Raw genomic sequence first — 10559 nt, 5'->3', positions numbered from 1 at the left:
GTAGTAGCCCATATTGCTGAGCCTATAGCAGCGAGTAAGGGAGTAGGGACCTTGCTCAAACTTCGTTGATATTAATGGCCAAAGGCCACAAGCTTTGAAGGGGTCTCCAAATGCCTTTAAGTACTGGCCATCCTTATGACATCCGAGGATGCCAACTAAAGAAAAGCCTCTTTCATTTTGTTTCCCTAGACAGCTGTGCATTTCGAAGACAGATCACACCTGTGTAACAGGCAGCTTTTGCAGGTTGCAACAGAGATGTCTTCAAAGAGAAGAGATTAGAGGCTCTTGGCAAACAGCCTTGGGTTTTTGGAGGAGGACTGTTCCTGCCTGGAGCATGAACATTCAGAGGTAAAGAGCCAGGTAAGAACCTGAAACAAAGCTGTATCAGCCTCTTTCCTGATTTGGAAATCTGCTAGTGTAAGAGAAGGCAGGGGCCAGACATTTGAAATTGTAAGTTCCTTGGGGCAGCAACTGAGCCTAGCTGTATAGAGCGTCAGTAACAGAGACTGGGATCAGACAGAGACATGATAAGAACCAGCAGCTGATAGGCAAGGTCAGACAAACTCAGACTGGAAATAAAACACAGATTTTTAAACATGGAAGGTAATTAACCCTTGAAAGAAATTACAAGGATTTGTGGTGGGTTCCCTGTCACTAGACATTTTTGAAACAGGACAGAATATTTTCCCAAAACCCATGCTCTAGTCCAGACAGGAATTAATCTGGGGAACTCCTATGGCCTGGGGTATACAGGACATTGAACTAGATGAATCATCTTGGCCTTAGATTACATGAATCTGAATCTAGAGTCAGAGGTAACCAGTGGGGTAGATTTGAAGTCATTGGAATACAGTTAGTGGGAGGCAACATCTTTGTTAGATCTATCTGGGATCTACTCTTACATTACCATGGCCATCTGACCAAGGGTAGAAACATAAACCTTGCATCTTATTTAACATGCAGGTCCTGGCATTGTTGCAGACCTGGTGAAAGATGTGTCAGGAGGCTCCTTTACCTGTCCTGCAGATGGCACTGAGACAGAGTGATAATGCAGACATTTGCACTGAAATATTTGGCTTGAATTTCTGAAGGCATCCTGTGAATAGTGTGCAAACTGGAAAGGAACCAGATCAGCTAATTTCAAACAGCTGTGCAAACTCATGGTCCTTTTTCCTTGGACAAGCAAACATTTTTTAAAGGGAGCTATATTTGAATTTGCTGGCTGAGCTTTTCAAAATTGCATATGGGATTTGAGTGTCCATGAGTTGTAGTGGGAACCTGCCATCCAAATCTCTTAGAGGGGTTTGAAATTGAGCACAGTCTTTATATGGCTAGGACAGAAGTTACACATAAAACAGAAGCTCAGTGGACATAAACCAGCTTCAAAATGGCTGAAACCAGTTTAAGATAAGTCTGATACTACATTCAACCAGGTTTAACTGATTTGGGTCAACCGGTTTATGAAGCTTCTGTCCCAGAACCCTTCCTGGTTCAAGTTAAATCACAGTCCCCTAGCATCCCAGCATGCTCTGCAGCCCTGGGCCAGGCCAGGCCAGGCCAGGCCATCTGCTCCAGGAAGCAGGGCTGGCCCCACCCCCCTACTCCCTAGCTGGAGCAGTGAGGGCTGGCTGACAAGGCGGGGTGGAGCCAGGCTGGCTGGGGATGCAGCCCAGTTGGGGGGGGAGGGGGGGGGGGCCAGGCACTACTACAGGTGTGTGAAGCAGGCCCTATTCAAATTTGTATTTGGCTTGAATCAGGGACAGCAATTTGATTTGTTGATTGGGTCACTGTCCCCAATTCGATGCCGATTTGGAGAATCGGTGATTTGGACACAGACACAGTTAAGTGTTTTTCCTGCATACCTCAAGGTACCAGCATGGCTTGCTAACACTGTGATGCTGGGACATATGGAGTATCCCACAGGAGTGGGAGTATCCATGTGCTCAGCAGTGAACCCAGAAGTGTGATGTAAAAATCACGGTTCGTTTCTTTGGAGGCTCAATGAATAATGATCCTTTAGGCACACATTGTCAGTGAAACAAAAGGTATATATTTGCAAATAGGGTCAGAGAGAGAAGACAAAAGATCAATCACTCTGCTGCCCCCGGGGGACACTCATCAGCAGGCTTTTATCCCCTCTCTCCTGAACATGTGTAGAGAAGCAGGAACTCTTACAACTCATTTCCGGTTCATACAAACATGCATGTGAATACGTCACATCATACATCACATGTGTATTATAATTAACTACTTAAGTATGCGGGGCAGATAGGCTTAATATGTATTAGCTTATTGCACGTGCTTAGAAAGAACCTTGGTTTACAAAAGTTCAAACCTCTCCTGCCTTCAAGGGCAGAACCAAAAAAATGGCAATTTACTCTTATCTGCATGAGAACACTAAGGAGTATAAGCTTTACTGTAACAAAGAGATAGTAAATTTGCAAAACAAAGAGAGTGATACCTTAGTACAAAGAGCCCTTAGTACCCTTCCCTCCAACCCCCTCCTTCTTACACCAGGGAGACAAGAAGAGCTGGCAGCCGTGCTTATTCAGAGGACAACACTATTGATGGGAGCCAACAGCTACTGATAATGCATTTTTAATAATATTTCTAACAATATCCCCCCTCAAGATGCTTTCTGATCTTTACTTCATTTGGGCATATCAAGATAATTATGAGGAATTTTTCTGAGGACCATGACCTTTGCGGCAGTCTGTGCTTTTAAAGGTACTGCTGCGACCTGCATCCCTTCTACTGTGGTGGTTATCAATCTAGTGAGACAAGGAATAAGGCAAGGGATAAAAAAAAAAAAAAAAAATCAAACCAGTTAGAGCACACAAAAGCACAAATCCTACTTTTTTCCACCAGGGTCCTCCAAATAATTGAAACCACCAGTCTTTATTCCATGTGGTTTCCCACGTTTGTATTGGTACATGGGCTATTTTCCTAATCTCTTTGGCAATCTCTAAGACCACCTTCCCGCTATCATCTATTTGGAGGCAACAATTAGAAAGGTTGAACTTTCCACAGACTCCGCCATCCTCTGCGAGTAAATAGTGTAAAGCCATTCAATTTTGGTATATGGCTTCCCTCATCTGAGAACTTTGTCGGGCCAGTAATTACTTCCAAGACTGCCTCCAATTTGATTTGGATTTGGAGATTCAGCCACCAAATCAAATCAGGGACTGAAGCTTCGCACAGCCCTAGGGACTACCCCCCAGGCAAACTCTGGCTGGGGTCTGGGGCCAGGGAGAGTGGTTAAACACCCTATTCCCTGCTCAAACTTACTGCTGGCTGCAACTGTGGACTACAAATCCCAGAGGCACCTGGAAGCAGGAAAAGCAAGTGATGAGCAGAGTCCTGATACTGTAATTCTGAATTATAAATCCCAGAGACTTCATGGACAACAGGAAGGGGAATTGAAAGCAGGGCCAGAAGGCCATGCTCTAGTGCCCCCCAGCTCTTGGCTCTAAGTCACGGCAGGCACACAGCAGCATTTCCTGTAAATGTTCACTTTTGCGTCAATTTAATCTGTGCTGTTTAGACTAACTTGCAAAGACTGAATCAATTCAATCTCAGGCTTTTTGACTGTCTGTACCTAGCCATTAAATGTCAGTTTTCCATTTAAATAAAATCAGAGTAGTGTCATGCATTCTTTTCTATTCATATACTGAAAGAGTCAGTTTTACCAATGGCAATATATGCCCCATTTGATTTTCACAGTGCAGTTTGGTTCTTTATAGTTTGAAATGTGAACCCTAAGCAGGAAAAATGCACCTGAAGCAACAGTAAACCTACTTCAGATTTGGGACCCTGTAGGCAACAGTGTACATTGTCCCTCACTAAAAACTCTGCTTCATTTTCTTTCAGACACTATTACTATTACTTCAAGGTTTATTGAAGAGTCATATTTTTTGCTAAACTGCAAACTCATCTAGAAGTTTGAGAAGAGAAATAACATCCCTTCTATCCCATTCTTCTTTATTCTCCTGCATAGCCTCAATGGATCTTGACTCATGTGGTTTGAGATAAGACAAATGCTGGGTAGACAGGTATGTGCAGTCAGTGGGTGGAGACACAGGCTGAGTTAAAATTTACCAGGCTAAGTAAATCTCCCTTGTCATGGAGTCTGAGACTAGGAACAGACATTATACATAAGCCAGTTTAAGTGATCAGAAACTAGTTTAAACCTGTAACAGAACAGATGTTTGGTGCACATGAACCAGTTTGAAAATGGCTGAAACTGGTTCAAGATAAACCTGGTTAAATGTAGCATCAAACTTAACTGATTTGGGTCAAACTGGTTTATGCAATGTCTTCCCCAGACCCCTTCCTGGTTTAAATTAACCAGAGCCCCCCCAACATCCCAGATGCTTTGCAGCCCTGGGTGGGGTTCTGCTTCAGAGTAGGGCTGGCCCCACCCCTCTGCTCCCTGGCTGGAACTCCAGCAGAGACTGCAGGCAGTGACATCTGCCTCGCTTCCTCCTGCTCCCCCACCCCACTCAACCAAGGATTCTCCCCACTCCCTCCCACAGCATGGATGTAGCCAATATGTGGTATGCTAGCTAATGCTGAGAGGGGTCTGCATAAAGGCAGACAGGACAAAAGCAGAGAGGACAGTAGCCACTTTGGGCTTTTTGGAGCTAAATCAACAGGTAGCTGGTAATGTCCCTCCATTCCTTCCTTGGAAAAAGTTGTTTAAGAAGAGCTTGAACTAATGAGAGAGGCTTTTGTTTTGGTTTGATGGGGTGCTAAATGCTGCATTACTCTCTGTGCAACTCCCTGCTGGCTCCCTCCCTGGTCAGGAGCAGCAAGTTTCAGGGAGGGAGGGCAGGTGGGGGAAGAGAGAGACCCTTCTCTAATCAGAGGCCCTGGCCATGCCCTACCCCCTCAGCTCAGCGCTGTAGAAGGGAAGGCTGCTCTAGCACCTCTCAGCTTCTAGCCTGAGCCACTGCAGACGTGTATCTGCATTTCTTTAGTCCAGAGGGGATGTCTGTGCAGTTATGGACTGGTTCAGGTTAGACTAACTGCAAAGATTGAATCAATTCAGGCTCAGGCTTTTAGAATGTCTGTCCCTAGCCCAAGAGGGAGTCATCAGGTAAGTTTGCAGCTTATAGACTAACTAAATTGGAGAGAGATATATAGCATAAGCTTATGAGCCCAATTTTCCTCTTTTTTATTTCAAAAGCCAAATCAGCTCCAAATTCTATCAGGCAAAACCCAGTAGTCAAGTTTCAACTTTTGACAGCAGAACTCAGTCGTTCAAGTTTATGCAATTCTACCGCTGGGCAAGTATCCTCCTTCCCAGACTTATCAGTCTGGGGCTTCAGATACTCCCAGAAATCTGTGATCATCAACATCCTACATGCAAGTCCAGGAACCCTGGGGTTCAGATACCCACTAGTCTCACTTTCTCGCCACCAAAACACCAGGGAGCAAGCCTGAAGCAGGAAAGTAGTCCCCCATTACCACAAAGTTGTATATAGTCAACTCTCCTGCGTTGTTCACTTCATCCGATGCTGACTGTAACAGGGAGCCTACTGGGGCCAATCTCCTTGCAGCTTGCCCACCTGTTCTTGGGCTAACCACCTGCTTTCTCACCTGCCACAGCTTGATCTTAATTGATTAATAAGGATATTAATAAAGCAGGAGGCTGCCCATTTTCTGCCCCACTGCTAGGGGGTGCTATCTGCAGCTCCATTCCTCCCCTACACCTCAGCCCAAGCCTTGCAGATGACATCATGATGTTCTCATATGAGCCAGTCCCCCACAATGGGGCCCAGAATCCTACTGTAGGACCCCACCTGGGTTCCTCCCTTCAGGCAGACTCTGCTGCTGTCCTACAGGCCCACATATCTCCCTGCCATTGGCTCCCCTTTGGGTGTGGTCCCCTCACTGGGACCTTCAGCTCACACTAGCCCTGGCCCACCCAGACCCCAGGCTCTTGGACCCTCCTAGTCCTGGCCCCTGCCTGGGCCAGTCAGGGGAAGCTCTGGCAGGCCTTGATGTATGACCCGTACTCCTTTCCCACAGTCCCCCTCTCTGGGTCCTCCTACACTGATGTGGGGAGCTGAGGTACCTCACACCACAACTGTGCCTCAGGGTCTCACAAAGGACTCACCCCACCCCAGGCAGCAGGTCATGGTGCTACTACCAGTGTACTCTTTGACCCACACTCTGCCTCCCAACAGTGGAGGACTTACTGGGGTCAGGACTCAGCTCTCGCTCTCTGGCTGAGCCCCTATCCTGCTTTCACTGGGCTCCACATCACCCTCTCTCTGGGGCTCCTCCACACTGCCTCCCCTCACAACTGGGGCTCAGATGTTGGGAGGCACAGTTTAGGTCAAATATAACAATCAGAGGACTTACTGGGGTCAGGACTCAGCTCTCTTACACTGGGGGCTTCTCACTGCTTATTATGCCCCCTTTAGTTGGGGGTCTCAGGGCTTCCCTCCTCAGGGGGGCTCAGGTGGCCATAGCCATGCCTGGCCCCAACTCTCCAGCTCAGGGTCTCAAACCCCCAAGGGGCTCAGGCAGCCTCAGCCACACCTGGCCTCCAATTCTCCACTCTCCTCCTCAGGGCTCGCACCCCTACAATTACCTCCAGTGGAATGCAACCCCCACAACTACATCCAGTGGAACACAAACCACCCAAAGGTGAGGGGTAGGAGTTAAGGCACCCTAACCCACCTTTCACCGGGGTAGTAACTGGCCTGGCATTTCCTGGGGACTCCTGCACCACTGGAAGCCCCATCAGGCCACCCACTCCCAGAAGGGTGTTTTAGGTCATACCCAGGACCAGGAGCCTCCTACCATCCCCTACAGCTCTACCCTTACCTCTGGATGAAACTCAGTAAATCTCTGCAAGACAATGTTTTTGCCTAACCCCCAGGCAGCTGAGCTGCCTTGTTTATATAGGCAGCCCTGAACCTAAAATGGCTGCCCTCATTAGGCACCTGGAGGCTGCCCACTCCAGGGCCTTAAAGTGGCAGGCGCACACAGTGCCCTGCCACACTGACCTTAAAACAAAGGATGCTGTGAAGGGACATGCACAGAGCACTGTATAAAATGGAGAGAGTGATTTGAGTACAAAAGGGCGAAAGGGAGGGAGGATGGGAATTTGAACCAACTTGAATGGGGAACTGCAGAACAAGAAATCAGCAGCAGACTAGATTGTATTAAGAATGGGTTAAACAGGGACTATGGATTCTTATCCCATTACCTAGATTACTTTTTCTGACCCTTCTGTTCCTGTAGGCTTATTACTTGCTTGTTTGCCTCTCCCAGCACTACTTCTCCTCCCCTTCTTGCTTCTCCGCTCCTACCTTTTGTATTCAAATCACTCTTTCCATTTTATAAATTGCTCTGTGCTTGTCCTTTCACAGCATCTGAAGACATGATCTTGAACTGACAAAAGCTGTGGCGGGCCAGTAGGGGGTGCTATTGCACTGAACCACCCATCTCACTGTACCCGACCACCTTCCAGACTCCGAGTGCCTCCCTGGGGGTGTCTCGCATCTGGTCGACTCCCTTCCTGGAGCACACCCGCTAGCCTGGGGGTAACACTGCCACTACACAGGGATGGGCTTGCTTCTTATGCACCCTGGGAAACACAGGCCTAGTAGCCCTTGAGGGTATTTGATTCACTTCAAGAACTTGGGATGCTTCCCTCAGGTGGAAGCACAAGTAGTGGTCTCCCTTAGTCGGTCAAACCAAGGGGACCCCAAGGCATAATCTAGACCCTCTCCAAATAAGTCTCCCACACTAGGTACAAAGGAGAACTTTATTGGTTACAAGGGGTAGAGTTGGAATAGGGTACAGGGTAGAGCAATATCAGAGAAATCTCATAGAGCAAACTGGCATGGCTGGGTAGCCTTTGATCATGCATCTGAGTTACTGCAAGCTATATATAAAGCTAGATCTCAGGTAGCTTACTCATGAGTATCATCCAGAGGCAGGTGGAGATTCCCTCTGGAGACAGGCAGTTCCTTGATTATGAGTTTTGAGAGAGAAAGCAAATTTCAGATGGTCCAGCTTTTCTCTCTCTGAGTCTTCCTCATGGCTGCTGCCCCCTTCTCCTGGGCAGTCTTTAACTAATATAGCCCTTATGATCTCATTTACCTGGACCAATGGAAGCCAGCACCTGTTGGCTGTCAGCCAACCAATTTGAAATGCATTACTAGCTGCTGGGCAGACTGGCAGTTCCTAGCTCCCCAGGGAGCCCAAGCCCCTCACCCAGGTATGTGATGCCAGTCACATAGGCAGAGGGAGCAGGTTTCCCCCCTCCCTCAGGAATGTATCCAGCTCAGGTTACCTAAAGAGATAGGTAAGGCGTGTACCCTCTGCAGGACCCATCTTAACCAAATTGTCACAGAGCAGAGTTTTTGAAAGAAACAGAGGTGGCCTTCTGCCACACTTCCCCCATTCTCCCCTTTAAAAGCTTGGACACATGGCTTTACAGAGCTATGAGTACAAGTGTGTTTTGTTTGGAACTGTCACCTTTCACACCTAAAGAGAGATTACACAACACATAAGACTGGTCATAACAATAATACACCTAGAACATGAAAGCACACTGGGGAGCTCCCATGCTCTCTCAGGTGGGCCTAAGTCCATCTGTCCCACTACCCAGAGTCTTTTCGTGACAGAGCCTCTGCTATCACATTCTGGCTTCCTTTGTTGGGAACAACAGTGAAGCTGAACTCCTGAAGCTGCCAGGCCCATTGTTGAAGCTTGGCATTGGTGTTTTGCATTGTCTGCAACCATTACAGTGGGGCATGGTCCAATAGGACGGTGAACTGCTATCCCCACAAATAGAGCCTCAGCTTGTTCAGTGCCCAAATGATTGCCAAACACTCCTTCTCAATAGAAGACAAGTTCTGCTCCTGAAGGATTAACTTCCGGCTTAGGTACACCACGGGTTGCTGTGTCTCTTGGTGCTCTTGTAAGAGTACAGCTGCTAGTCCTGAGTCGGAGGCATCATTGGCTACATAGAAGGGTTTATCGTGGACTGGTGCCTTCAGAATCAGTTGTTCAATCAGGGAAGCCTTTAGGGTGTCAAATGCTTCTTGGCACCCCTGCTTCCAGACCACTGAATCAGCGCTGCCCTTCTTGGTTAGCTCATGTAGGATAGCTGCTGTCACTCCAAATCTAGGGACAAACTGCCTGTAATATCCAGCCAGGCCAAGGAAGGCTCTAACTTGCTTCTTGGTTTGTGAAGGCAGCCAGTCTCTAATGACCTCGATCTTGTCCTATAAGGGAGCAATATGACCTCCACCCACATGATGTCCCAAATATACCACTTCAGATAGTGCCCACTGGTACTTTTTGGCTTTCCCAGTAATACCAGCTTGCTTGATCTTGCCTAGCAGTGGTCAGATGAATCAGGTGCGATTCAAAGTCCTGACTGAAGATGGTGATTTCATCAGTGTAAGCCCTGGCAAACTGCTCACATCCTTGTAACAGGTTATTAATCAGTCTTTGAAAAGATGCGGGAGAATTACGCATACTGAACAGTAAAACTGTAAACTCATATAGTCCCACAGGGGTGGTAAAGACAGACTGGGCTATGTCATCCGGATCCAGTGCCATTTGCCAGAATCCTTTGGACACATTGAGAGTAGAGATAACCTTGGCCGGGCCCAGGTGATCAAGTAAAGAGTCTGTCCAGGGCATAGGGTAAGCATCAAGGGTGGTAATAGCATTCAGCTTCCGGTAAACATGAACTATCTTAGGCTTTTTCTCACTCCTGGTCATTACATAAGCCACATCATCCAGCCTGTCCAGGATGACATGGGGACCTTCCCAAGCTGCTTGCAGCTTGTCTGTCTTTAGTGGCAGGAAAACCATGACCTTATCACCTTTTTCAAAGGTACGTAAGTGAGCCTTCTCATCATACCAAACACTTTGTTTCTTCTGGGCCTGGGCCAGGGAGTCTCATGCCACCTACATCATGTCAGTTAGCTTCTGATGAAAGCTGAGCATGTATTCTACCATGGAGGTCTTAGTAAAAGAGACTTTCCCTTCCAATTCTTCTCTTACCAAATTGAGAGGACCCCTAACTTGCCATCTGAACATTAATTTGAATGGCGGGACCCCAGTAGACTCCTGGGGCACCTCCTGGTAGGCAAAAAGCAAATGCGGAAGTTTCTCATCCCAGTCATTGGGGTTAAAGTCCACATAGGCCACATTCAGGGCAACTTTGGGCCAATAAAAGTTCACCTGCAGCCACTAGAGTCAGGGTACATCTGTTCGCTGCCCATGTGACCAACATAAGGTAAATCATGAGGCATGGAAAGCATTTGTTGTCTGAACTTATGATGTACTATGAGCTGGTGATGGGGTTCTCAGGTCTCAACATGGTTCTTTGGTACCCACAACTGATAGAGGAGTCCCTTATCCTAGATCACCTGGGGTGAACTCTGTCTCTTACTCCTGAGCCATCTGCCAGAGTTCCTCCAAGCTGTGGTCCTCTAGAAACTCCTACCTGAACCCCTCTTGCCCAGCTAAGCAATCACCATGGAGTTCTGGTGCTCCTGTAAGGAGTACACCTTCACCCT

This window comes from Crocodylus siamensis, chromosome 3 (assembly GCF_052110815.1).
Source record: "Crocodylus siamensis isolate JL-2025a chromosome 3, ASM5211081v1, whole genome shotgun sequence".
Taxonomy (NCBI): Eukaryota; Metazoa; Chordata; order Crocodylia; family Crocodylidae; genus Crocodylus; species Crocodylus siamensis.
The sequence above is the reverse complement of the archived record's forward strand: the minus strand, read 5'-3'. Positions refer to the sequence as shown.